Below are 19,611 nucleotides of genomic sequence, written 5' to 3'. Positions count from 1 at the left end.
GGACACAGCACTCCAGATGTGACCTCACCAGTGTTGAGCAGAGGGAGGATCACCTCCCTCAATCTGCTGGCAGTGCTCTTCCTAATGCAGCTCAGGTTACCATTGGCCTTCTTTGCCACAGGGGCGCATTACTGGCCCATGTTCAACTTGTTGTTCACCAGGACCCCAGATGAGTCTCTGCAAAGCTGTTTTCCAGCTGGTTAGTCCTCATGTACTGGTGCTTCTCTTTATTGAATTTCTGAGATTTTTCTCTACCCACTTCTCCAGACTTTTGGCATCCCTCTGAATGGCTGCCCAACCATCTGGTCTATCAAAAATTCCTCTCCATTTTGTGCCATCGAGCAAACTTGCTGAGGGTGCCCTCTGTCCCATCATCCAAGTCATTAATGAAGATGTTAAACAGTATCGGCCCCAGTATTGACCCGGTGGAGACACCACCACTTCATACCACTGATCACAATGCTTTGAGCCCAGCAGTTCAGCCAGTTTTCAGTTCACCTCCCTGTCCACTTATCTAGCCTATATTTCATCAGTTTGTCCGTGGGAGGGTTTCAAACTTTGAGATAGACAACATCCACTGCTCTCTCCTCATTCATCAAGGTGGTATACCACCTACAAGTTATCTTATATTGTCCTCTCTATCCCATGCTAACTCATGTGTTTGCTCTGGACACTGGCTGAGTATCACAATTCAGAACAAGGACTGACACTTTAGTCTTTGTTTCTGCTAGAGCTTTGTGATCTCAGTTTTGTTGTTTCTTGATGGTGCTCCAATGAATAGATGTGAATGCATAACATTCCAACAGCATAAGACATATTGGCTGGACATGCAGCCTTTTTGTTAAAATAGGTGTGGCTAATTTACCATCATGGGAAAGTCTTTAACACAAAAATGAAATGTCTGATACAGCAAATGAAGTGATAAAAAACTCCTTTTTGTTTGTGATGAAACTACAGAAGACTAAAGAGAACTGATCATCTGGACACACTTTGGTCTCTTGAATTTGAAATTCTCTGAGCTGTTAGCTATCTGATTTCACTTGAGTAATCCTACTCCATATGTAAAATAAGAGAGCAAAAACCACAGATTCAGCCCTTATTATTTTCACTGTTTACTTAAGATTGATTTCCTTTGGAGTTTTGTGATTCAAACATCTTGCTAATCTTGTAGCATGTGTGAGAACAAAGAAGTGCAACAGCTATGTTTGGAATAAGAACATGAAAGTGAAAAAAAATATGATAGCCAGCTAGATTAAGGACATTCCAGTAGTCCAGGCATTTCTGCTCATCATCTGTTTTTTTATCTATCAGATGAAATTTTAGAACTACTTTTCAGGCTTTATTTGTTTTTAAATATAAAACCTTTAGGAAACAGACAGATAACATCTGTGCTAAATTAACATCAATATTTTCAAGTCTGCTCCAAAAATCATCCAGAGTCTGACCTGAAAATAAAAAAGGAAAGTATCCCGCACCAGATATCCAAATATTGCTCCTTTAACCCATTGTTGCCATACTGTCCATGATGTTTCTTTTCACATAGGTACATTAAGGAAAGCTAGAATCACTGTCCAGGGTTAGAGCTGATTTCAGATAGATGTTTATTAGAGATGCTAAAATATTCATATGACATCTTCTTTTTGTCTTAAAAACACTTGTCTTTTTGATTACAGGCATGCCACCAAAAATGCCAGAAATGTTCTTTCTTCCATCTTTGAAAGCAGCTGTGCTGGGAATCTCTTAACACCAGCAGACATCACAAAACTCCTAGAGCAAATTTAGTACTGATAAACTTCAGTTGAACATTCAAACTTTTAGATATAAATCTGATGCATACCTAAACTGAAATACATTTGATTTGATTATACAGCTCCTGGAATAATGCAAGTATACCAACAGTCTCAGTATATTTGAAAGGCTTTGGTACACCCTTAATGTCTGATACTGCACTGTAGCAAGCTCAACCAACTTCAGCTGAAATCAGTATGATAGTAGTCTACTCATCAGTCTATTCCTTGCTTGTTTAATGCAGGCCAAGATGTAAACAGATCATGTATAATGAGACTACATACCAGCAGGTGTATTATCAGTGTCTGGAGACTGGAAAGGCAGGGAGAGCTAGTACTTTTCTGTGTGAGCTCTAGTAAAGAACAATACCTTTACTTTCCATGTGAATCTGAAGGGGCGCTCAGTAACTTGCAGTAGATAACCTGAGGAGGAGGCTCTTCCAGGCATGGGAAAGTCACTGTGCAAACCTAGAAGGGTCTGACTGTACTGCCACTGAAGTCGGCTGCAGAGGAGGGGATCATCTGCAGCTTCCCCTTGGGACTGACTTGGGGATTATAGCACATTTCATTTTATGGTGATCAGAAATTATAGAGCTTCTTCCAGTGAAAAGTACATTTGCCCTGATTACCTAAAAATGCTTAGAGTGGGTAGAGTTCCTAAGGATCATGTCCAAAGGGAATATGGAGGAGGAGGACTGAGGAGAAGGATGGGATGCTGAGGATAGGAAGGAGAAGGACAATACAAGAAAAAAAAAAAGAAAAGTAGAGGCAGAGCTCTGTATGTATTCATATGACTTTCCCATAATGTATCCAGCTGTTAACTTTCTTTGTTCACACATCTGCTGTAATGCCTATGAAGTTTGATTTTTTGTCTTAAGAAGCTAATGTTTCATGACTGATATCTTCAGCAGAATGCAGGGTGACTGATATGCAAGGATGGCCTGAGGCCTGAACATGTCTTTATAGTGACAATCAATGCCAGATATTGCATGGTGATTAAAAAGAATAAAACTGTGTTTATTTTAGAGCTTAAATACATCATTAAAAAGTATTCTTCTAAAGCTACTCAGTTACATGAGGATTTGCCTATCTAATTATTATGTGTTATGGGCTATTCTCTAATTTCACTGTTCATTATCACATGGTCAAAATATTTGGCATCTCATAAATCTATTTTTAAAAGAAAAATCATTACTTTCATTTTTGATTCAGAGGATATATTTTGATTAGCTGTCTGTTATCATAAGGGTCAAAATTTGCAATATATATTTATGAGCATCTCCATTCCCAAATTGTACTATATATTCGTGTAGCAGTTAACTTCTTTTTAAGTAGACTGTTTTTTCTTTAAAATATTTGATGCTACTCTCAGACCAGAATGATGAGGTAGAAAACAAATTCATCATGACCAGCAGACTCCAAAGGAAAGTGACACACAGATGACAGCCTGGGTTAAGTAGCTCCAAGGGTTTGGCTTAAACCAATTCAGGAAGCAAATGAAAATCTATTCCTGTTGACAATAAAAAGGCAGCATCTATTTTCATATCATTCTGATTTTAGCCATAATAGTCACGGTACTTGTATTTGCAGTTAAGGCCTGAGTGAGCAGCTTCAAATCTTGCCCTTGGATCACATCTCTGAAACTAGCAATGGATTTTTCTGACTTTCCAATTTTTTCTATTTCTAGAGCAATGGCATCAGCAGGCATCAGATGGCACCAGTATTCCTTCCAACCTCAACCATTCTGCTAACAGCACACCCCCCTAGCAGAAACTGGGATTCCCAATGATGCTGCAGTCTCACAGTCCATGTGAGTCTTTCTTCTCCCACACGTGTTATTTCAGACCATGGGTGGGATCACACTGCTTTTGGCACCACACTAGCCTCTGTCACCTGTCCTTAGAGCAGTGTGTGCACACCTCAAACCATATGTTCAGCTTATGTAAATCCATGTGGGTCTATTGACCTCCTAGGAGCTATGCTAACCAGCTGAGACTATGTCTCCCCACCCTTTCATTTTTTAAGTGAGAACATTATTTTATATGGAAAATCCTGTCACCCATTTATTTATACTGTACTGCCGTTCAGTTCAACACCATTGATAACCAGTGTCAGAGGCATGGAGTACTTGACAGTATTACAAAGAAACAAAACTTTAGGGGTGACAAAGCTCTAGGCATACTGACCTGTGCATGCAAGGTGAAGATCAGTGGAATAAGAATGAAAAATGATGAGCAAGGGGCAGAGTAGGGAACACAGCTTCTGACCCCTAGGGTTTCAGGACATACTGCAGCAGTGGTTGAGGAAGCCACTGACTTTGGAGAGCTTCTTAAAAATTAAATGAAAGAAAAGCAAGTGAGAATGATGCAGGAATATCAATTAAGGAAATGTGTGAAAACCAGATAAGACAGAAAAGGCAACATCAACATGAAATTATTGGCAATAGGCTAAATCATTAACAAAGGTCCATATTCACCCCCCTGAAATGAAATTATTTGACTGAGACACTGATGTTAGAAGCCTTACAGACTCTGTATGTGGCGTACTGAAAGAAAACAATTTGGATCGTAAGTGGGTTGAATCTGGTCTCTAGGTGAGATCAATGAACCGAGGTCTTTCTGAGTGACACTTCCCAGTCCTTCGCTCCTGCACATTAAGAGAGCTGCTATGGAGATTGTTCCCAATAGATCACTGTGAATTATTTTCTCTTTCTTTCTGCGTCATTCCCTGCCTCCTTTTTTCCTGATGACTAAAATACATGTTAGATCAGTGATTTTACCTCCTTTTATATCTCTCTCTATTGATTACTGGAAGTGATTAGTGTAACTAGACTTTGAAGTTAGGCACCTGAAGGAAAGTCCTAAATTTTTATGAGTCTGAATTTTGGTGTGCTGTCCAGAAAAATAAAGGACTGCAGCACTGGGAATGAAAAAAAATAAAAAAGGACATTCCTTACAGTGGTGGAGAAATTCATGTTTTAAATCACACAGGTAATCTTTCCCCTTCCATTTAGAAAAGCAGATGGGCCCAGTTTATATGTTTATAGCTACACATAAGTGTATGTGTGTGAATGAAAAATAGTGTTTCTACAAGCAAATTATTGGAACAGTTCCTGTCTCTGTATAATGGCAGATAATAATATTTACCTGTTTTACAAATAAAGATATATTAAACATTCTGTCACGTCTAGTATGTATAGCATTCTGGTGCAAACACTAATACTGAGAATGTATATTATTTATGTTTGAAGCTATCATAGCTTGCCAGAGTGACAGATGAGTTTGGTGGTTTGGATACTTACCTAAAAGCTTGGACATGTATCTGAATTTCATCCAAAGTCTGAACTTCTTAAAATGGAAATATTTGGGTAGAAATGGTACATAAGCAGATTCTCTTGCACTGTATCTCATATTTCTTGCATTCAGTCTGGTCTGAAATACATAAAGAACAATAAAAGCACCACCTTTTATCTCTAGCTGAAGTTTTTGGTGCAAGCTCTATACCATCAGTCCAGCCTGGAGAAGACCAGACTGTGGATAAATGTGTCATTCTGTGTCCAGTATCTAAGCACAAAATACTTGACCAGCTTCAAGTATCCTCCAAGTCTATATAATTTAATTGTGTGTTCTGAGAGTAAGAGAATGTAGTCTTAGTATGCGTTCCTCATGGGTGAAGGGTTTACTGTAGGTTTTTCCTGGTTCGGGATTTTATTTATGTTTAAATAATGAAGCAAAACTATTTTAAAGTTAAGATAATGCCAGAAAGTATGCTTCTGCTGAAGTAAGTAACAATTTTGCTGTCAGGGGGCAGGATTCCACAAGTAATGGTGTATTTCACATACAAATTAGAGTTCTTAATAATAGCTTAGACTGATTATTTTCAAAATGCATAAATTATATTGCAGGCAAATATTTGTATAGTGGATCAACATTATTAGAAATTAATTATCATTTTGTTTCCTAATCTTCCCAGATGGCAAGCAGGAATAGATAAGAGAAATTAATATTATTGAAAACCATTCTTCATTACGTTGGTGCAACTTCACTAGATTAAAGACAAGTACCTTTACATTAAAATGGTGTTGTGAAATCCAGAATCAAGCCCTTTGAGAGAAAAAAATAAAAAAATAAAACCAGCACAACTCCTGTGCTCCCCTAGAACTTTAATTATACTGCAGCTTTACCAGTGACACCCTCCTGTGATAAACATCCTCTTTTGTTTTGGTCAGGATTTACTTGTTGAATACTCTCATAATCCTCTCAATGTCTTTTCTTTTAAGCAATGTTGTCATTTGCTCTGAATAAACCCATTTGTTGTCATCGGATAGAAAGAATAAAATGTAGCACTTATAGGTGCTTCACATTTTCTAGCATAGTGCTGTTGTGGATATAACAGTCTACAGATGTAATCAAGTCAAGTTTTGTAGAGTGAGGTAATCTTTGACATAAAACATTTATGGCTAAAAAAAAAATAGTGTGGGCATTATGGGTCAGAGTTCCTTGTGCAACTTCTCATCTCAGTATCTATTCTGGGCTGCTTAGGTCTTGATTGGCATTATGACATTTTGAAGTAAAGCAGAAGGACATATCTCCCTTTTCCACTTCCCTCATGTGGGTTTTTGATGAGCGGTGGACTGGTGAGGTGGGAGCTTTGATGAGCTCTGCCCAGCTCCCAGATGTGGATGGCAAAGGGGTGGGGACACAGGGCATCATGTTGCACACGTTGCAAACCGAGGTAGACTCAGCCTTTGAGATCCCCAGAGCCAAACGGACAGAAGGATTTGGAGTCTGAAAGACATTTTCTCACAGCAATATTGGTTGGTCTAATAGAAGTATCCTATTTTCAGAAGCACTGCACAAGCATGAACTGATGTTTTAATAAAACACTAGATCGGTCTCTGCATCGTCCTCTGTCTAACAATACACAGCTTGGTAGTAAAACACCAACTCTGTAGCTGTAGTTAGGAACAGACTGCTCCTCCCTCCATCACTCTACAGTCTTGTGATATTTCCTAATTATAACTCCAGTTTTGACATGGACAGCTTGTAAATTCAGTCCTAAAAGTCTTCTCTTATCAACCTACTGAGATCATAGCGGGTTCTAAGGCTGCATATGTATTGCCACTCTCTTCTCTATAATCCCAAATGGAGAATGCTTAAATTCCTCAGCCCCTTAATACTTTAAATCATGTTATTCAGGAGAAGGGAAGGGAAGAACATTTCCACCCCCAGCAAGAGGCACTTCCAATGATGCTGAAGTACTTATGCACATGACCTTGAAAGTTATAAGCACCAAAGGAGGTAGAGGCTAATAGCCAGATTTAGTCCTGCCCTGAAGAAAAGGGACCCTGATTAAATTCTCTAAGTACAAGAAGCAAGCTTTGCAAGGTACTTACAGGATATTACCTATTTTCAGTGCAGCCTGAAACTGAAGTGAAAGGAAAAAAAAAGAGGAAGGCAGAAAACAAAGCAAAAAGAAAATAAGAATTCTCTTTTATGACAGATTACTGCAGCTTTTGCTAGGGAACAAAAGCATCAGTACTGTATATGAGAAAAGTTTTGGAAGTTCCACTGAGGAGATGCAAATGGTACCTGGAATAATTTGGTGATAAAACACAATTCCATTTACTATCATTACCTGAAGAAGTGTGTTACCATTTTGTCTTACAACCCAGCAGAAAATATGAAGACTGAGATAGAATCTATTTAAAATGTATTTACTTTCTGGGAGCTCATGACAAAATGGGCACAGCTCCTAATAAAGCCCCATGTTGATATGCCCCGATTATAAGAAGCTGAGACACCATATCTTACCTAAGCGCAGGAGACAGAAGGAAAAGGAAAGTATTGTAGGGAGGGGGTGATCTATCATTTCCTTCCATGAGGGCCTTGAGGCAAAAATGAAACCAAAATATTTTTTTCCAACTGTTTGAAAATAAAACAGTTCATTCAATTCTGCTAAAATATTTATATATTTAAAGTAGATGTTCTTGAATAAGGCTGTTTCTCTTTGTTCTCTGCAAAGGATCAGCTTTGTTGCAAAAAGCCAAAAGTCAATTTCCTGTAATTGTTTATCAAAGTTTTCAAACACACACACACACACACACACACACTAATATTAGTTATTGAGCTTCATTTTAATGATCTGTTTCAGATATTTTTGTTTCTTGTCGTTTGCCATGTGTCTGTTCAGTGTTCATGTTTCAGTGGATTTTCTCTGGAAGACCTTAGGCACTGAATTAACATCACATTTAAAAGCCTCCTGATCATATTTGCCAGTATAGGCCAGGTGGCAGATTTGTGAAGAAGGCGTTATAATCATTGAGCTATCAATGTGGGGGAAGGTAAGTGCATCTCTATGAATTTGAAGGGTCAGAGGACTAGGCTCACAAGGATGCAGGTTTTTAAATGACAGCTGAAGTACTTAAATGCAATTTCTAGGGATCATTTAAATACTTAGTTCACCTATGTCTCTGTGAAAATGCATGTAATGTTGTCTGAGAATCTCACGGGGTTTTCAAACAAGAAGTTCCCATAGTGTGTTCAGATGATCATGGTCATCGGTACGTGTAAGCGTATAGCCACATATGCTCGAGTTAGCAGGCTACTGACATAGAGCTTACCCTGTCTGGTTTCTGTGGGAAAGTACTCCCCTAGTTTAAGATATTCAGCAAGTGCCTCCTACTTAAGAATCTGAAGCTGAACAGATCAACAGTCAGGATTTAGATGACTACTAATCTATTTTTAGAGATAGGCTTTTAAAAGGCAAGCATTGATCCTCTCTCTGGCATATCTACAAGCAAAGTTTGGCAGTTCTTCACCTAACTTGTAATTTTTTTTTATTACTTCTGCTGCTGTAGCACTTGGCAGTCCTGAGCATGAGACTTTGTGTTTAGGCATCATGCAAAGAAAGTGCTTGTACTTTTGTGTGAGACAACAGCCAGACAAACGGAGGTGTAACATGAGACAATGCACGATATACAGTTAGCTTGTCATATTAGTGGTCTAATTCTTGGTAGGATTTTTAGGCATAGTGGTGAAGGTGAATTTTAAGTATCAGTCTGAAGAAGGATCATGAAGCAGAATGAGAGGTCAGTTTGATAAGTGTCTGCTCAAAATATAACAAGAATGTAGTGCCAATGATTGATCAGAAGTGGGCAAAGAGATAACAGGAAAAGCCTTTGATGATACTTTACATGATCAGGAGGACCTTGAAATAAAAAAAGACAGAAAAACAAGCAGTTTATGCTGAATGCAATAGAAAAACAGAGGAAGGAAAATGTGAAGAGAGGGTTGATACAGTACAGCAATGGGATAGGGAATTGCCTTTTGTAGCAACATTGTGGATAATTTGAGTGGAGATAGCTTGCTTTCAGCAAAGCCAGGGAAACATGAGTTGCTTTCCGTGAGACTCAAGTTCATCCCACCTAAAACTGTTGTCTGGCATCTCTTTCTCCTTACTTAGTGCAGAGGGAGCCGCAGATGAGCTGAGGCTCATCCCTCAGGCACCTCACTTAGACTGTCTTCTCAGTCATCTCTACAGTAACAAATCAGATTGAGAGTAAACTAGGCCTAACTGCAATCGCAATTACCTGCAATGAACCTGTGCTCAGTCAATTCTTTGTTGACTGGGCAAATTCAGGCATCTATAAATGAGTAGATCCCTAAATGACAGCAACATCCTAAAGAAAGAAAGAAAATGTCCACACTACTGGAAAAAAAAAAGTACACTATCAGAAGATCAGCTTACCATGACACCTGCAGTTGGAGGGATGGGAGAAATTCAGCTTTAAGGAACAAACTTTAAGTGTCTGCCTGTAAGCTCCCATCTTTAGTGGTGCCCAGGAACTCAATTCATTTATCCATATAGAGGCACCTGGTGCCATCTGAGACATGGTGCAGCGTCTGAGATATTTGCTTCTGTCTATGGGAAACCTTCTGGATCAATAGACGGGATATGCGACAGTGTTTCAAATAACACTAGATGCTTACATATAGGCAAGTGAACAACATCTAAGTTTCTGCCTGTGAACTGGTGCTATAGCTTGAACTTTTAGCCTATTTTTTTAAGCTAGTTTTAGTAGCAGCAGTTTTCATCTGCAATATCAAAAGTGAAAATAACTCTTTAGAAATATTTTCATTTTTTTCTCTTAAAATTAATACAGTTCTTTTAAGAATTTCAAGGTTTCAAAAAATTAAATATAATGCTTTTGTATCAGCTGCAAGATTGAAATAAGTTCATTTGGTCACAAGTTTTCTGTTTTCATTTCATATACAAAACCTAAGAGTTCTTTCTTACATACTAGAAGAGAATATATCATATTTAGACACTGACTGAACTTCCAAGAGTATGACATTAAACAGATTACTATAAGAAAATATGTATTTATTTTACCAAAGAAATAATGCATTCATTTCACTGTAAGAGTGAAGCTGTTTTTAAACCAGTACATCATCAGTATAAGCAAAACTGTCAACAGCATTTTGCCAGATGCGCTGGAAGAATATCCGGCTTCCATTCTATTTCTTTATAAAAACTACAATTTCATGGGATCCAAGTTTGCTACTGGCTATATTACTTTGCCAGACCTCAGCTGGAGGAACTCAGCTGTGTGCCCAGGACGGCTGGAGGGTCAAGAAGGGAGGAATTCTTCCCACAGCTGAGGAATGACAAGAACCTCTGTGTGTCTCTATTTTATTCCTGAGGAGAAATAAACCTCTGAGACCAGAGTGTCTCAGGGTCAGATAGGTCTAATCTAATGTTTTAGAAGATCCCCACAACAGGTGAGATCCTGCTTCTATAATCCCATTCTGCTAAGCGTTAACAATGCAGCTGCAGTTGGTCTTCATAGTTCTCCCCACACTCTGGTGGTCATCCATCATCCTATGAGCTACTGCCAACATCCCAGAGGCAAGAGGGAAACTGAGCTAGTCAAACAGCAGCAGGTGTTAAGCTGCAACAGATCTGAGGAGAAGAGGGAGGCAAGAAAAGAGGGACACCCCCCCACCAGCTCGGTCATTTAATGTGATGCCAGCACCCCTACTGTTTGTGACAGGCTTGTCATGCTACATAATGCAAGGTGCCTCATACACCACATTAAATGCTTATGAAGTATCTATTTATAAATCACACAGTTATACTTAAATCACTGCTTAAAATATATCCTCTTAAAAAGTGAGTAACAGCCAACTAGACACGAGGAGAAATATGTCTTAATTATTTTAGCTCATCCATAATGACTCTGGATCTCTCTATGAAAGCCAGCTGCAGAGGCAATCACTTGGAAACTGCACTGTTCAATAACCTCTGCATATCGCTTCCCATTAAGATATGAAAGCTATCCACTTACGTCAGAGCCTAGGAGTCAATGTAACTTTAATTTAATGCTTAATATTCACAAATTCTTGTATTAGCATGCAGGAACATAAGCTGGTTTTTTTTCCTTATTTTTATTTATTATTTTAGATTTTTTTTCTGAATGCAAACAGTCTCTTCACACAGGATGTAAATTATTATTACAATGAAAGCAGCCAGAAGGACAGAAGCTTGGAAATGATTTCTCCTCTGAGCAGTAGGAGATTGTTCGGGTCCTGCTGTTTTGAAAACCTTCTTCCCCCCACGCAGGCTACCCTGTGAAGAGAAAGCCATTTGAATATTTTGGCAATCAGAGAAGGCCCCAACATAAATTATGGATACAGAAACTCAGAAGACATTCTAACAAATAGAACACTATGGAATCCATTTTTCAGCCACCATATGGTGTCAACAGAATGCCACTTTGTTTCTTTTGGATAACAGCTCATCATTAAAAAAATAAACAGGCTCTTTCTTCGGTGGGCAGAGAATCTACAGTCATTATGTTGAAAAAATAACAAATGATAAACTTGCCTATTGCTTTACTATCTTCTTTCACTGCAGCATATACATAGGTGTATAGTTGTTTCTATTTTCAAGCAAGACCAGGAAACAGACCCTCTCTGAAGCGTGGATTCTTCCATTTTCCGGTATATTTTCAGATGTGAGAAAAGTTATTCAAACGCTTCTGTAATATTAAACTTGTTGCAAGTATTTTAGAAGACCATTTTAAAAGTTAAACCTTGTTTCTTTCTTAGCCTTACTGTGCACGTATCCCCTTGTATCCTGAAATATAATAATTGAAGATGAGGCTTTTGTGTGTGTGTGCGTGTGTGTGCACACGCGCGCACGTGTGTGTGTGTGTTCATTTATGGAACACCAATATGGACTGAAAAGTGAAATTAGCTCACTACTCAGACAGGAGCTTGTTTGCATTGGCAAGATTTCATTCATAATATCATCTAACATAAACCCAACTATTTCCTTCCATTAAGTGGGAAACTTGAAAAATAGATCAGTTTTCACCATAGTTCCAGGCACATTTTATGCATCTTTCATCATTTTCCATCCTTTCTAAGCTAACCCTAAATTAATTTAGGTTAGTTTAAACAGACTTTGCTTTTCCTGGACTGAAAGTAATGCAGCTGTTCTTAAAGTACTACCCAAAAAAACTCCAGAAAAACAGAATTTGGCCATCTGATTTTCAGATTTTCTGTACTCCATCTTCTTTTCCTGACTATCCTGCAGTCAAGTTTCAAATGGGATCATTGAGTTTGATTTGCAACACCATGATGAAAATTAGTTCTAAGAGTGTAACGTCACTAACAGAAGATTATAGATTTGCTGCAGACCAAACTTTTTAAATGAAATATATCAGTGGTCCAGATGGTCCAGAAAGGTATAGATCTTCTTACTGTACTTTATTTTGATCTTGCCTATTCCAAAGTAAATCTACGTCTGCAGATCTCTCTGGCACTTTCTTTATCAATCAGTCATCTGTGTCCTTAGCCTCTACCTTTTCCTTCCACGTTACCACATTTTATAATCAAAAATTATTCTTGCAAAGAGATGGAATAAGACATGCCCCTGAGCTGTCGAAACAGTGATTCTGAGTCTATTTACTGTATTTACCATAACAGTAACTTGGATCTGGGTGGCAAAAGAAAATATTATCAACAAGTCTGTAAGTCCTCTTCTTCCTTCTTGGAGGAATGCAAGGTAAATACTTCTTTCTTCCTTTCACGACTGTTAGCAACAAATCATAGAGTATGTATCACAATTTCTGCTCCGTTTTAGGTTAGTTTAATGTGGAGGTTTGTATAACAATACAACAACATGAGAATCTGTCTTTGAATCTGTGTAAAATCACACACCCTAAAACAGCAAAACTCAAAATTCAGCTTTATGGAATTAGAGAAATCAGTATGAAATCACCAAGTTTCATGCCAATCTAGTATTTTAAAAGTTAAGGATGGAATAAACATACTTAGCCACTCTCCCAAGACAAACTTTTCTGGAATATATGTCCAGTGTTTTTTCCAGTCCAGTTGTAAAAGTCATTGGCAATGTGCAATTTCCTGTAGGGGCTCTACTACTAGCTCGGGGTATACTACAGCCAGGAAAATCTTACTATTTCTCTTTTGCTTAATGTGATTTTTTTTTTTTTTCCAAAAATGACCCTCAGCAAGTCTCCACTGTTAGGGTGGATGCTTTTTTTTTTTTTTTTTTTTTTTAATCTAGTCTTTTTCCCCACCTCCCTCCTCCCCTCCCCATATGTGAAAGTAAATTGAAAACAAAATCAAACACCCTGGCTGGCTAGCACAAGTATTTCCTTGCTGACAGTCTATGCATAAATTCCCAGACTCCAGCTATGGTTGTCTGGTTGCAGTTGTCTGTCCTTCATGAAGTCATTTATCTCTGGTTGGATAAGTGTGGATGAGAATCAACAGCTGCTGATCTTTACTATTTGTGTAACACCAACACCACGAGAGATACTTTACAAACAGCATTGTCATATCTTTGTTTAGGTCCATAGGGAGGAAAGAAGCAGTAGTGGACAGTTTTGGGGGCGGGGGGTGATTGTATGCTCGGCTACAGTAGGTACAGCAAGACCTTTCCCTATGAAATTCCCTGTTATTAGCCAGGGGTAGCGACAAGTAGGCAAAGTCAAGGAAAGGGAGTTTTGCAATGCGTGTGTACACAAATATATATCAGTCAGGGAGTCAGAGATGGCTCTGATGAGAGTATTTAGAAGACTAATAAATCAGGCCAGTTTTAAACTTTAAAACAAAACTTTATGGAACACATTCATTAACAGCACACTTCATGCTAGTGGTTACTTCCTACACATTAATAATCTTTATCACTATAGATACATAACTGTTAATCTTTAACATCTATATCCTGAATTAGAGATGAGTATACAATACCACAGAGCTGATGCCATATAGTTAGCGCTGATGGCTATGGCCCTTGGTGGTCCTGGTAGCCAAGATCAGCCTCAAGAGCTCCTCGATTGCGAAGTCAGAACTGAAACAGGCTTATCTTCTTTCTTCTCCAGTTTTCCACCTGATATTTTTATGCAACTGGCCTCCTCCCAAAAGGAGCAGTCTCATCTGCTCCTGGTACTGCTTATCTTGGTTTTTTATTTTACCAGTCATCTTTCCTGCATCCAGCAGGATATTAAATGTTCAATTCCTTAAGCTTATCTTGTCCTTTGTTTGGCAACTTATCATTTGGATGCCTCCTGCAACTGTACCCACCTTTCTTTGACTCTTCAGTGGTCACATTGCTTACATACTTAAGTAAAATGTCTATACATCATGTTTGTCCATGCAATCATAGTGTTACAAAATATTTATACACTGTTGTTGGTTACGCTATTTTAGTATGCTTATATTCAGGTTCAAAGCAAATCAATATTGATTATACCCTGATTAGTGCACTTACAATTTCTACATGTCATGAGCATCCCCTTTGGCTACAAGGGTAGTTAGGCCCTTTCACAAAGCAAAATGGAAGAAATATTATTCTCATTATCTGACCTAAGATTCCCTACTTGGGATGTCCAGAAAGGATGTAATCAAAGACCCGAATTCATCCCACCCAAATTAACATCCTCATTGAAAGGCCTAAGAGAGCATGCTAATTTCCTAAGTCGTGTCCAACAGCAGGAAGACAACACTGCCTTGCTGACTAGCTCATCGACAGTCTGACCCACTGCCTGGAACCAGTTGCTTTCCATTAGCAACAGAGAAAGCCATCACGGTCAGGCTTCCCACACAGACAGCTCAGTGAATAGCATAAAGCTGCATGAGATGAACTCGGATCTAAGGTCTTAATCATATTCTACTAATTCTTTTTTTTTTTTTTTTTTTTTTTTTTGTATAGAGAGAGCTGAGTAAACTTTGAAGCAGAAGCAATTATTTCTTAAACAATAATAACTGTATTACAAAGCTTCAAAGAGCTCAAGGCATGTTTTTAAAAAGATGTACAATGCCGTAAATATTGCTGTTAGTTTACAGTCTCATATCTAATAAAAATCCCTGTGCCTTATCTAGCAATTTATGATGTGCAGGGGAAAAGGAAAGGGTCTTTATGTGGCTACACCACTCTTTAAAGTAATTTTTATGGTGCTATCAGAAAGTTATTGTTATCTATTCTACCAATAGAGAAATGAATCATGAATAATAGGTAGGCACCTTTGCGCTGTTTACAGGGTTTCAGACATTTAAGCTTTACGTCCTGGTAAGCCAGTATATCAGTTTAATTAGGTGCTTTGAGTAATTTACCCAAGTAAGTTGTTTGGTGATAAGTCCTTAGTCCTCAATCTTCTTCTGATTAGAAGGATGATTAATCATCAGTTGCTTAAAAAGCCTTCAGCGACAAAGTATCCAACCACATTTTTTGCTAATGTTCCCTTTTCCATTTGTATTCTGAGCATGGGAAGTAGGTGGAGAAGCGCTGCCTGACATTTTGCTTGTTGGAATACATTCAGTATTCCATAATTGCAAAATTTCCTCATGTCATGCTTCAAGGGTGGGCAGTTTTATGTTATTCCCAGTTTTGATGATATGCCAGTTGGTACAGCTCAACGCCTTTTGGAGCACTGTAAAATTGGAGTTCATGGAACAACTGGTTTTCATTTCAAGCTCTCCTTTCTCATAGCCTGTTGCTTTCTCCTTGGTGTTCTGAAGTTCAGTCTTTATGTGAAATTGTTCTTCTGCCCTTTGTAAATTCTCCCACATCCTGTTGTATAATCTCTCCATAGACACGTGTCTTTAAATCTCCTGCTCCCTCTTGCCCTCCCTGGAAGAATAAACACTTTCTACTTTTCTGGCCTCTGCTCTCTTTGTTTCTTAATGTAGAAATTACAGCAGTGGTTTCCTGCTACCCTAGAAATAGGAGCTGCAGTCTGAACAGACCTAGAGACTGACACAAAATCAAAAGGCAGGCCTCTGTCTTGCGAAAACAGTGCATTTCTCCCCAAAAGGGCTTTTGGAGTTGGGGGATAGGACTACATTCATTTATGAAGGCAAAAGCTACCTGAGGGTCACCAAGATCTTTTCTGGCTTTGGTTGAAACCTCTCTGTGACCACGGCAGGTTCCAGCTGTCCTCGCTGGCAGCAGTGGTGCATCTGCATGCCTGACAGCCATACCATATGTCACAAATATTGACCAGTGCTGTGTGCCACGCTTCACATCACGATATCGAAGACCTCTGTTCTGAGGGATCCGAGATTCCCTCGCTGTGAAGGCCACTCTCATTATATGAATATAAATGATGTAGGGGGAGGAGAAGAGACACCTCACCTATCTTCTTCACTGTCAGTCAGAAAGTAATAACCAAGAGTTAAGGTCTTTGCATTTTAAAAAAAACAGGAGGAAGAATACAGCCAAAGCCCAGGTGTCACGCTTCTGTCACTTTTCTCAGGGCACGAAAAATCTCTTGGAGGCTCCTCATTTGAGTTATACTCAGGTCCAGTAATTTTAAGTCATAAAAGTTTATAATATATTTTTATACACTGACTAGACTGCCTCTTATTTCATGCCCTACATTTTAGCTGAACCAGATTAATTTAACCCATGTTTGTGGCTGGCTGTATTTTAGACTGCCTTCAGGATGCTACTTCACCAGACTTAAGTCAGCAGTGAATCAAAAGCAAACTTTGGTCTGTCTGTACTTAGCTTGCCCTCAGGTTAATGGCACTGCTTAAAAATGTGTCTCAAAGAAAGTTGCCTAAAATGCAAGCTTGAGCATTTTTAATCTCTGTCCTTTGTATAATAATGCTCTCGGCTCAAATCGGTAATTACATAGAGTGGAAATATCTGCTACTGAGCTCATTTTCTGCACATGTGCAATAGTGGAAATTCTATGAATCTGCTTGGAATGTTGTATTTTATCATTTATTTGGAGGCACTTAGTTCTTTCCCTCACTGCATTCCCGCTACTTCCCTCTTATTGACTCATTTTCCAAATTTCCTTATTCGCCGTAAGTTCCCCATGACCTCCTTTCTCCCTCCTTCTTCTTTCCTTATCTCTTACTTATTTTTCTCCACTGCTTTATCTTGTTTTTCTGCTTTACTTTTACTTTTCTCCCCCTAATTTTTTGCCAAGCATTGTAGCCAACACTAACCCGACTTTTCCAGAGTGACATACTGTCCAGGAAAATGCCTCTTCCCTGGTTGTACCTGTGCTAACTAAGGAAAGAAGAGCAGGAATAAGTTATGCCGTACAATCTGAAGGCTGTTTCAGGATATCATCTCCTTCGTTGATTTGTGTTTTTCCTCATCTAATCCAGAAGATATTGCTGCTGCAGAAGAGAGACAACTGTGATTTTAGAATATGGTGCGGGAATGATGATATAGCTTCTTTGCTAAACTATGCCAAACAATCCCTTACTACATTTTCCTCTCATTTGTTGTGTTTATTGTGGCATGCACAGCATGGCAAAAGATTTGCCTGATGTAACATAAGCAAATCCATTGCGATCAAAACACTGCTAGGCAATGTTTTTGCTAGCCAGTTACAAGCAAGTCATGGTGATATAGACTACCTGAGCAAAGTCACTTCCACTGCCTCAGTTAAAACTGCTCCCAGTAGAAGAAACCATACATAGAATATACTAAATAGGCTTTGATTAGCAAGACTCTTCAGAAACATCCTGCTTTCAGTTCCGCACCTGAGCACATATTCACAAAGATATATAGAGAGAACTAGCCGTGCACGAATCCCATTCTTTCTCTCAATAAATAAGAAAATATATAAATGCCAGCATTAATACTTCTGCCTTAGAATACAACACAGTCACAGAATTATGGAATCACAGTTTTCTCAGGGCTGTCCCTTGAGTATCTCCAAGGATCAAGGCTGCACAGCCTCTCTGGGCAACCTGTTCCACAGCTTGACTGTCTAGTCAGAAAATAAATTAAGAGATAGATAAATAAATAAGGAAAAGATTAAAAGTTTTTCCCTGCAAACCTCTCTTGTTTCAGCTTATGCCTATTTTTTCTCCTCCTCCCACCATGCACCACTGTGAAGAGCCTGGCTCCATCTTCTTGGTAGAACCCCTGTAGGTACTGCCAGGCTGCTACTGAGCCACCTCGAAGCCTTCTCATCTCCAGGCTGCACAAGCCCAGTTCCCTCAGCCTCAGCCCTACAGCAGGTGCTCAAGCCCCTTGGCCATCCTGGTGGCCCTTCACCAAACTCAATCCAGTCTGTCAACATTTTTTTTTGTATTGGAGGGCCCAGAGCTGGATGTAATATTGCAGATGCAGATGAGTGATGCAGATGAGAGACGCAGGTGAGTGCTCGGAAGAGGGAAATAATCACTTCTCTTGATCTACTATCTGTGCTCCTGTTAACACAGCCCAGGATGTAGTTGGCCTTCTTTGCTGCCAGGTTGCACTGCTGGCTTATGCAGCCCACCAGGACCCCCAGGTCCTCTTCCACAGAGTTGCCTCCAGCCAGTCCCTCCCCTGCCTGTACAGTTGCAAGGGGCTATTCCTTCCCAGAAGCTGTTCTGCACTCTTCTTTGAGTCTTCTCCCACAAATGGGATTGAATGCTTCTTCTAAAGTAAACAGAGACATAACATCTCCTCATGACTGTGCGTACTGTGTGTGCCATCCAGTTGTCATTTGCCACCAGGTTCTGCCAGACACATCATGAATGATGACTTAAGTTTCTTGCAGTACTGTCTCTGAGACTTTGCACAAATGAAACAAATGCTAAATATTTCTCATGTGCATTCCTGTTCAGCTAGTAAATTGTCTCTTTCTCATCTTTTGAATAGTACCATGGCCATTAATCTTTTTCTAGTCTTCTGACAACTGTTTTTTTAGAATGAGTGGTTTTCTCTTTCAGGACCAGTCTACTCTTCACAGTCAACTCTTCTTCTCATTTCAAAAATATCTCATAGGAAAGGAAAAAGGGTTCTGTGCCAGCCTTTCTGACATTATCTTTTTTTTAAAAGGATTTGTCATTTTAAAGATCCCTATTCCAAACAGCAGTTGTCCTAGTTCATTTCCACAAACAGGCAAGCGTTATGGCAAAGAGTGTCATTCTTCCTTCAAATCTTTCTGCCATCCTTGTCATCCTCAAAATGGCACAGGTAAAGAACTGCTACAAGGTTCTCTCTATTTATAAGCTTCTCAAATTGCACATTCATAACTGTGGAAAACATCATGGGACATTGTGGTGGTGTCCAGGGCAAAAGCTTGCCACAACGACACTGTAAGTGGCTGAGCTCTGTTTCAATTGTAATAGTGTAACCATAATCTACTGACAACATCTTTAACATTCAGTAGAATTGATAAATAATTCATTTTCTCCTATAATAAACATTTCTGATCCACGCAATATTTTTGTTTATTCCAGCAGAAAAAACTACCCACAGCTTGAAAAGTATCTCTGTTCCATGTTATTTCCCTTCGTCAATGTACATCACTTCTGTTTTCAGGGTTGGGGCA

Source organism: Dromaius novaehollandiae, chromosome 3 (assembly GCF_036370855.1).
Source record: "Dromaius novaehollandiae isolate bDroNov1 chromosome 3, bDroNov1.hap1, whole genome shotgun sequence".
In the NCBI taxonomy this organism is placed as follows: Eukaryota; Metazoa; Chordata; class Aves; order Casuariiformes; family Dromaiidae; genus Dromaius; species Dromaius novaehollandiae.
The sequence above is the reverse complement of the archived record's forward strand: the minus strand, read 5'-3'. Positions refer to the sequence as shown.